The 10,510-nt window shown below is 43.4% G+C and overlaps 1 protein-coding gene across 1 annotated transcript in view; it reads right to left on the reverse strand.

Moving 5' to 3' along the window:
* LOC143817475 (uncharacterized) overlaps window positions 1-4,719 on the reverse strand; it is a 191,074-nt gene extending 186,355 nt beyond the window's left edge. The window contains exon 1 of the mRNA XM_077298915.1: window positions 4,464-4,719. The gene's annotated coding sequence lies outside the window, so the exon portion shown is untranslated. The remainder of the gene's footprint in view (window positions 1-4,463) is intronic.
* Between the last annotated feature and the right edge of the window lie 5,791 nt (window positions 4,720-10,510).

Below are 10,510 nucleotides of genomic sequence, written 5' to 3' on the forward strand. Positions count from 1 at the left end.
AATACAGAATTATAGGCACCAAATAATCCTCCATACAGTATTATGGGCACCACATAGTTTTCCATACAGTATTATGGGCACCACATATTCCTCCATTCAGTATTCTGGGCACCACATAGTCCTCCATACAGAATTATAGGCACCACATAGTCTTTAATGCAGTATTTTTGGCACCTCATATTCCTCCATACAATATTTTGGGCACCATATATTCCTCCATACAGTATTATGGCCATTGAATAGTCCTGCATACAGAATTATAGGCACCACATAATCCTCCATGCAGTATTATGGGCACTGCATAGTCCTCCATACAGTATTATGGGCACCACATTGTCCTCCATACAGTATTATGGGCACCGCATAGTCCTCCATACAGTATTATAGGCACCACATAGTCCTCCATTCAGTATTATGGGCATCGCATAATGCTCTATACAGTATTATAGGCACCACATAGTCTTTAATGCAGTGTTTTAGGCACCTCATATTCCTCCATACAATATTTTGGGCACCATATTTTCCTCCATGCAGTATTATGTCCACTGCATAGTCCTCCATACAGAATTATAGGCACCACATAATCCTCCATACAGTATTATGGGCACCACATTGTCCTCCATACAGTATTATGGGCATCACATAGTTCTCCATACAGTATTATGGGCATCACTTAGTCCTCCATTCAGTATTATGTGCTCCACATAGTCCTCCATTTAGTATTATGGGCACCGCATAGTCCTCCATACAGTATTGTAGGCACCACATAGTCCTCTATACAGTGTTATAGGCATCACATAGTCCTGCATACAGCATTATGGGCCCCATATAGTCCTCCATACAGTATAATGGGCACCGCATATTCCTCCATTCAGTATTCTGGGCACCACATAGTCCTCCATACAGAATTATAGGCACCACATAGTCTTTAATGCAGTATTTTGGGTACCTCATATTCCTCCATACAATATTTTGGGCACCATACATTCCTCCATACAGTATTATGTCCACTGCATAGTCCTCCAAACAGAATTATAGGCACCACATAATCCTCCATACAGTATTATGGGCACCACATTGTACTCCATACAGTATTATGGGCACCATATAGTTCTCCATACAGTATTATGGGCATCATTTAATCCTCCATACAGTATTATGGGCACCACATAGTCCTCCATACAGTATTAATGGCCCCATATATTGCTACACATAGTATTATGGACCCCATATATTGCTCCATACAGTAAATGGACCAAATATAATGCTCCTTACAATATAATAGCCCCATATATTGCTCCATACAGCATATAATCGTCCCATATATTGTTCCATGCATTAAAAACTACATATATTAATCTCCTCTCATTTCTTGCTGCTGCACTCTCCTGGCACTCTGGACTGCTTGGCACAGAGAAGGCGCTGTAGTGACGTCATCACACCCTCTGCCCTGAGACGTCACAGAGAGTCAGAAGACTCTGAAGAGACCAGAGCAGTGAGGAATGAGGACAGGTGAGTATTTGAGAGTTATGGGGGCAGTCCCAGCACTGGCACCGAGCATCCCCTCACTCACAGCCCCATAGCGTGCTGGTGTTCCCAACGGCAAGTGGGCCCCCAGTTTGACCAGGGCCCTGGTACTTGCTTGGGTGTACCGGGTGGTGATGTCGGCCTTGCTTCTCGAGTTTCCTCACTCTACTATCTTACGTATACTCGATATTGCAATTTTCATGGGTGAGTCTACCATTACTCCACTGCAGCGCTATGACTGGGAGTTATGTGACACAGAACTTTCCTTTATTCCCTATATCCGATCAATGACTCATGTTATCTGCATCTAAAAATCATCTCTAGAATTCAACGGTTTTTAACATTTAACCCTGCAAAAGCTGTTTCTCTTATTAATTCTCGTCTGGACTATTGTAACTCTCTACTGATGGGTCTCCCTCTACTCAAACTATCTCCTCTCTAATCCGTGCTGAATGCGGCAGCCAGGGTCGTATTTCGGTCCAGCCGCTTCACCTAGGGGTTGGCACCTCCACCTTCTATCAGTCATGGTGTAAACAAGATCCGAGAATTTAACAGCGCAGTAAAGGTGACTCAGTGATGACTCACGACGGGAATTTATTTTACAAGAAAATAAAGAGCAGAAATAAGAGATGAACAGGAAGCAGTGCAGATGACTATCAACATGCGGATCAATACACAGCAATATACAAAGTTTACAGGCAATATTTCTGGCTTCAACCACTTAAGATACTAATTAACAGGTAATACCTAATGTTGCATAATCCCAGTCTCTCTGGCAGGGAATCCTCAGTGTCAGCCCAACTGGTCACCACTTCCCCTTATAGAAACAATTCAATATACAAATAGATGATTTCAAATATCATCATCCAGGGCCGACCGGGGCTATGATACAATCCAATCACAAGTCCAATTCGAGTTAACAACTTTCCTCAATTAGTACCGTACATCTGCACAGGAAGCAACAGCCTGATTCACTTGAAACTTCTGTCAAAGATGACATGCGCTCCCCTTAATTTGGTAATCAGCATCTAGTCTTCGATGCTTGACCTAAGAAGTCTGGTCTGCTGTGCTTATCCATCAGTGATTGATCTTCGATGCTTGACCTGAGACATCTGGTGCTGTGCTTATCCTTCAGTGTTTGATCTTTGTTGCTTGACCTGTGAAATCTGGTTCATGGTGCTTGACCTTTGATTTTCGAGCTTCGATGCTTGACCTGAGAAGTCTCATCTGTGGTGCTTGACCTTTGATGTTTGATCTTCGGTGCTTGACCTGTGAAGTGTGGTCTGCAGAGCTTGGACTTTGGTGTTTGATCTTTGGTGCTTGACCTGTGACATCTGGTCTGTAGTGCTTGGCCTTCAGTGTTTGATCTGTAAAGTCTGGTCTGCAGTGCTTGGCCTTCGGTGTTTGATCTTCGGTGCTTGACCTGTGGTCTGCGATGCTTGGCCATCGGTGTTTGATCTTCAGGGCTTGACCATGAAGTCTGCTCTGCTGTGCTTGGCCTTCGTGTGTTCAATCTTAGGTACTTGACCTATGAAGTATGGTCTTTGATGCTTGACCTTCAGGGTTTGATCTTCAGTGCTTGACCTGTGAAGTCTGGTCTCCAGTGCTTGGCCTTCGGTGTTTGATCTTTGGTGCTTGACCTGTAAAGTCTGGTCTGTGGTGCTTGTCCTTTGGTGTTTGATCTTCAGTGCTTGATCTAGAAAGTCAGGCCTCCTCTCGGATCAGATCACTATCAGGTACTTCTACTGCAGTTGTGGCCACGAGCTCACTCTGCTTTTTACGCATCCTCTTCCTTTAACATTTTGGTGCCAACTGTCTCCCTGCTTCACCATCCCAGCTTTTTACCATTAGCAACTGTGACCCAGCTGTCACCTGACCCAGCGTCCCCTTCCAACTTTTCCCTCGAGGAAGCACACTCTCTGTCCTTCAGTTCCTGCCTGTTCAGTCCAACCAGAAGGTGGCTGAATTTACTTGCAAGTGCTGTGAGATGTTGACTGGGTTCATCTTCTGTTGATCACTCCCTTACAGTTGCACTGGTTACTAGTGATGGGCGAATATACTGGTTACTCGAGATTTCCCGAGCAAGCTCGGGTGTCCTCCGAGTATTTTTTAGTGCTCGGAGATTTAGTTTTTCTTGCCGCAGCTGAATGATTTACATCTGTTAGCCAGCATAAGTACATGTGGAGGGTTGCCTGGTTGCTAGGTCACGCACCACTACTGGTTACCCATCTGCTACAGAAAACAATACAAACTTGTCTCTCTCCCCCACAAAGCTCTCCACAGATCTGCACCACCTTCCATCTTCTCCTCACCTCCATCACCTTACCAATCCTTTCCATTCTGCAAGTGATGTAAAACTAGCGTCCTCCAAAACTTAAACTTCACACCTCCGTCTTTAAGACTTCTCTCGTGCTTCGCTAGTGTTCTGGAATGCACTCTCTGGTCGCTCTTGTTCCATGCACACATTAGCACCTGATAACTGCAGTTGGACAGATCCTGGCTGATGACCGGTCATGTAGCTTTATATCATAGCCTCTAGCTGCACAGTACATAACAGCACGTTCTGCTTCTTGTGCCCCCTACTTCCTTATAGATTACAATTGGTGAGCAACAAGACCCTCACTCCTCCTGAGGCTGGTGAACTATGTGTTACTTTGTATTGCTATTGTCTGTACAAGTCCTCGCTTACTTTACATTGCTGATGAATTTATTGGTGATATAGAAATAAAATTATTATTATTATTATTAATGATTATTTTCTGAGATTTTTGTTCCTGCTTTACTGATTTATTTAAGTTTCAAATATCACACAACAATTTCAAGAAACAATTTTCATTTCCTCAGAGAAATAAATCATTTTGATTAGTTACTCATTCTTCTATTGTATTGATGCGATGCAGACGAAGTGCTCGTTATACGTTCTCTGTTATACTCACAGGTAAGAGCGGAGATAAGAGGCAGCAGGTGCAGGAGTGCGATCCTCGGGAGCCGGGCGCCTGGAGGACACTGATGCCTCTGACTTTTGCTTTCTTTTATCGGAAGGTTGTGTTTATTTATTCTATTTCCTTGGTGCCTGTGTGAATAAACTAAAATTCCCCTAAGGTGCGTGCGCTGCCCATTGCCTAGATACGATCTGTCAACGCTTTCAGTTGTTGCCAAGTAGGAGGAAAAAGTTTGATTGTTAGTTGTGTGACTTTAAGCATCGAGAATTTGACAATGAATCTCTGCGGCTACGCTTGTTACAATGTATCAGTGTGAAGGTCATCAAACAGCAAACTAATATACCACAGTTAAATATATTAACCCCTTCACTCCATGGCCACTTTTCTTTTTTTTTTTTTTTTTTCCCCTTTTGATTGTTCATAGCATATCAGGATTTTTTTTTGCGGGACGAGTTGCACTTTTGAATGACACCATTCATTCTACCATGAGGTGCAGAGGAAAATGGGAAAAAAAAATCCAAGTGTGTTGAAATTGCAGAAACAAAAAAAGTGCAATTCCACAATAGTTTTTTGGGTTTGTTAGTTACCGTGTTAACTATATGGTAGAAGTCTCTCAGCAATATGATTCCCCAGCTCAGCACGACTGCGCAGATACCAAACGTGTGGAGATTTTTTTTATTTAAATGGTTAAAAAAATTGGACATTTTCTGAGACCCGTAGTGTTTTTTCATTTTTGAGGATCTGGGGCCGGGGAGGGATTATTCTTTGTGCCCTGAGCGGATGTTGTCACTGAGACCATTTTGGGGTAGATACAATGTTTTTATCGCCTCTTTTTATTGCAATGTTGCGGTGGATAAAAAAACCATCATTCTATCATTTTGAATATTTTTCAAATTACCGATTAATTAATTTACCAATCTGATTAATTTACTTTATATATTGATAGCTCGGACAATTCTGAACACAGCAATGTCAAATATGTGCATTTATTATTAGTTTTTGACTTTTTTTAATTTCACTAGGACAAAAGGGCGATGATTTGAACTTTTCAGGGGTTTTTTTTTCACATTTTTAAACTTTTTCTTTTCCTGTTTCGCTGTAGTTAATAGTCTCTTTGGGGGACTTGAAGCTGCGATCATCTGATCCCTACATTGCTATAAGCAGTAGCACACATAGCAGAAATCGCCATATGTTCTGAGGAGCCAGGGGCCGATGTTCTCAGGAGGCTTGTGATGGCGGGCGCGGGGGTCTTCAGAAGATCCAAGGCTGTCTACAATATATTGATATCTTTATTATTTTTATAATATATATATATATATATATATATAGTATATAAGATCCATAAATATAAAAGTTTCCACAAATATTCCAAGTTCATTTTAGAAGAGGTGATAAGTAACGTTTGTAAATTTTTGTCAAATATGTAATGTTAAAAGAAATTAGAAAGCGCAGCGCAGGATTGAGTTGAAACTTTTTTCGAACACGGGGTGAAAACTAGCGATGAGCGAACACTAAAATGTCGGAGCGCTCGACTATAATGGAAGTCAGTGCAAAACTTGAGCATTTTTCCAGCGGACCCTCTAAGGAGGTCTGGGGGGCAGGGAAATCACTGAAATGGCATGGGAACAGCTTGGGGAAGACCCCCGGACGCATCTCTGACTCACTGCGGGGAACAACGTTGTCAGATTATAACTCCACTTTTATGGACTGACAATAAAACCCACAAAACCAAAGCTAAAATGGATTTTACAGGAAAACAGCGCCCTTAGTCTATGCTCACATATCGCATTTTTTCTGTAGTTTTGCACTTTCTCATTGCTGTCAAGGGTGAAAAAATGCGGCAAAAACGCTAAAAGAATTGAAGTGCTGCTTCTTAAAAAAGTGTTGCAGTTTTTTCATTTCAGCCAGAAAACATTTTATAAGGAATGGTGTGCATGAGATTTCTGAAATGTTTTCCCATTGGTAAGGATGGGACTCCTAGACTGGTGCAGCCTATGCAGTAAGTGCAAGGAAAATCAAAAACTGAAAGGAGGCGCTGCAGACACCCAGGGGTACACATAGAGGATGGCCCCAGAATACATTTTCTTCCCCTTTGGAAGCAGTGGGACGCCTACACTGGTAAAGTCTATGCACTATGTGCAAGGGCTGCCAAAAATGAGTAGGAGGCACGGCAATACACCCCGAAAACGCTGACAGTATAACTTCTCAAAAAGAGCAATGGCACAGACTTCTCAGCCCACCGGATGACATAAGAGGAACATAAAGGCAAATCAAATGTTTCTTTTTTTTCTGGTGTATTCCCATGCACCCCTTCCCACCCCAAAAAAGGTTCATGGTTTATTATTTTTCTTGTCCTTCTCCCAAACCGTACCAAAAGGATTATCATTCGGCCTTCACTCTAAATTTTTTGAGGGCCATCAAGCGCCCCTCAGTCATGAATTTTGGGGGGCCATCAGGCGGTGCTCACTCAACAATTTTCACTCACACATTTTGGAGGGTTGTCAAGCAGCCGTCATACTAAATTATTTTCCAGACTGCTTGCCCCGGAAATATTGCCATGTAGGCTTGTGGACACTAAAGTTTTCTGCAACCTAATGGCAGCAGCCGTTCCCCAGTACTGGATCTCCAGTCGCCACTTTTTTTCCCGGTGTGCCGTCCCTGCCTTACGCCAGCACATGTCCCATACCATCACTAGTTCCTTGACCAAAGCAGTTACTGGGAAGGTCTATTTAACAGCCGACACGTTGACAAGTGTTTTTGTCCAGGGATGCTACATTTCCATGATGGCACACTGGGTGAACCTTGTGGAGACCTGGACCTGAGACATGCTACCGATGCCGAGGATTGCGGGTCCTAGTTCTATCAGGCTTTCCTGCACTCATCTCAGAGCACATTGTCCATATTAGTCGCAAGCTGGAAGATCTGCAGCACTGCCTCAGCAAAGCAGCAACAGGCTTTGCTGAAACTAATTTGTATAGGTGACAAACCGCACACCGCCGCAGTGTTGTGGAAACGTTTAGCAGAGCAGAGAGATATGTGGCTCTCGCTGCTGAGTCTACAACCAGGCATGGTTGTGTGTGATAGTGGCCTTAACCTGGTGGCGGCTCTGAAGCTTGGCAACCTCCTACACATATCACGCCTGGCCCACGCGCTTAACCTAGTGGTTCAGTGGTGTCTTAAAACCTACCCAGATTTGTCAGAGATGGAGATACGCTGCGTGTGTGCTGATTTCCGCAAGTTGGCTACGGCTGCCACCGGTCTGGCAGTGCTGCAGCAGTACTTTCTGGAACTGGAACTCGACTATTGTAAATGTTGTCAAGGCTTTGTGAACAGTGGAGGACAGTAGTTGTATACCAGTTACAATATGCCCGTCGGTATTCCGGTCAGACTCCACACATAACAACAGACAAGTGGGCATCGATGTCTGACATCTGTGAGGGTCTACATTAGGAATCTACCAAGATGGTGAGTGGCGATGACACCATAATCAGCAAAGCCTTCCCACTTCTGTGTCTACTCAAATGCTCGCTGCTCATAATTAAAGAGAAAGTTTTGGATGTGAACCAGATGTAGATGGAGGTAGAAACTGCACATTGTACATATTGAGGGAAGAAGAGGAAGAAGAAGGATATTGGTTTTCTTCTTCATCGACATCTGGTTCATCCATGATGTTATAGTCCCTGAACAGGCTGTTGACCAGCGTGCTGTAGTCCTGGATGGACATCTTCTCCCACTTCATGACTAGGCATGTTCTGGCTAGCTACAAAGCATCCTTAACACAGTTCATAAGGTGCCAGACCTAAACAGCCCGTTGGCTAACCTGCTAGAAGCCACATTTTTCCACAAAGTCTCAGCTGTGGCCGCAGGGAGCCCTGGAATAGATTTTCTTAAGTCCTTGGCTATGATAAGCTTATGGATGGTCTTTGGTTTCTTTCCTCAAGTCGGGCTTGAGTCCCTCCAGCTGGTGTTCCCTGACAAACATGATCACCTCCTGATAGTAAAGAAAGAAAAATCCAGCTCCACGAAAATCCCCAAACTCTTCTTAATTGGTGTGAATAGTAAACACCCCACTAGGTGAATTAAAATTCCATTGCTGGTAACATGATTAAGGGTTTCGCTACCTGAAACTAGTTGTGTTATCTACCACCATGGCATTTTGATTCACCGACTGGTGTGTTTTCTATTCACACCAATAAAGAAGAGTTTTGGGATTCTCATGCAGCAAAATTTTTCTTTCTTTGCAATCATTCACATCCAAGGCATGGATGCTTCCTTTGCTCCGTATCTTCAAACAGTGTAAGCGGGTTCACTGGACTCTATCGTTACCTTCTGATAGTGCCCGGGGATGTCCCAACTATAATGATAGGAGCTGTCCCACGCGTCTTGTCTGTTTAGCATGGATAAGCTGAAGAAGAGGAGGAAAGGAAGGAGGAGGAGGAGATGGAGAGTCATCTTCTTGGTGGGAACAGGGAAGTCTTGCATGTTGGGAATGTCGCACATTCCCTTTTCCATGATCCTTACATTGTATACATATTAGTGAACAATGATTACTGGTTGTTCATCCTTCTCAACGCACACTACAAGGAGAACTTTCCATCTCTCCTTCCTACGGTGGAGAGGGCAAGTAAAATGGTACAATACCAGAAGACCCTAGTCAAACAATTACTACAAAAATTCCGATCTGACAGTGCTGGCAGCAGAGCTCATAGTTCCTTGGGCAACTGAGGAGGAGAGATGAGGGAGACACACACCAGGTCCAACAGAAGCAGGGGAACACCATGAAAAGTCTGGGACAGTTTCATTAGACCTTCCCAGTGCCCAGGTCATTTGCGGGGAAGTCCGACAAGCAGGGAAAAAATGAATGAAGATGGTGAAGGAATACCTAGCTGACAGTACTAGCATCCTCCGTGATTCCATTTTTGCCATGCAATTATTGGGTATCCAAGCTGGACATGTGGCATGAACTGGCTCTCTACGCCTTGGAGGTGTTGGCCTGCCCCTCCACTAGCGTTTTGTCAGAGCGGGTTTTTAGTGCTGCTGTGGGCATAATACCTGATTGGCGACTCCGTTGGCCAACTGAAAATGCTGATAGGCTGACTCTTATCAAAGTGAACAAGGCCCAGATAGGCACAGACTTCTCAACTCCACTGGATGATAGCAGCGGAACATAAAGCCAATTAAAATGTTCCTTTTTTTCTGGTATATTCTCATGAACTCCTTCCCACCTCAAAAAAGGGTATTCAGTACATGGTTTCTTCTTTTTATTTTTAATTAGGTAATAGAATACATGTAACCCTGATAAGGACTGTTGGTTTTAAGTTGCAGCAGCAGGGACTGTAGGGCAATAATCTCTGAATAGATGCCACTAATACACTATTCCTACTCCAGCAGCTAACCCTACATGAATTGCAGCTAAGAGCAGTATTATAGAATAGAATATATATGAATTAGTCCTGAAAAGGACTGTTAGTTTAATGTAGCAGGTACAGGAATGCTATAACACACCATCCCTTCTGCAGCAGAAACTCTCCCTACACAATTTCCGGGTACAATGCACTGAAACTGGCGTCACCAAGTCATATATAGACCCGATGATGCTATGCGACCAGCCAATCACAGTAATGCCAGTAGCCAACATGGTACGACGTTATCGTGATTGGCAGGCAATCCCGCATGTTTAGTGATCGAAAATCAGCTGCAAAACATGCAGGGCGGGGAATCGAGTATGGCGACCAAGTACCTGGATATTTGATCAAGTACTGAATGACTGGAGCACCAGGATGCTTGATCGAGTACCGAGTGGTGCCGAGCATGTTCGCCCATCACTAGTGAAAACGTGTGGAAGACCTAAATGACCGGGAAGCTTGTTCGAAGCAGACATGAAGCATTTTTTATGTAGATCTTATAGCAGAATCCCTAAGGGTATGTTCACATAGAGGTTTTTTTTAATTCATTTTATTGAAGAATTCTTTATAATAAATGTCATAGACATACAGCAATGAAATATATAAAGCCGGATTGTGTTACAGACTTCTGTAAAT

The sequence above is a fragment of the Ranitomeya variabilis genome, chromosome 3 (genome assembly GCF_051348905.1).
Source record: "Ranitomeya variabilis isolate aRanVar5 chromosome 3, aRanVar5.hap1, whole genome shotgun sequence".
Taxonomy (NCBI): domain Eukaryota; kingdom Metazoa; phylum Chordata; class Amphibia; order Anura; family Dendrobatidae; genus Ranitomeya; species Ranitomeya variabilis.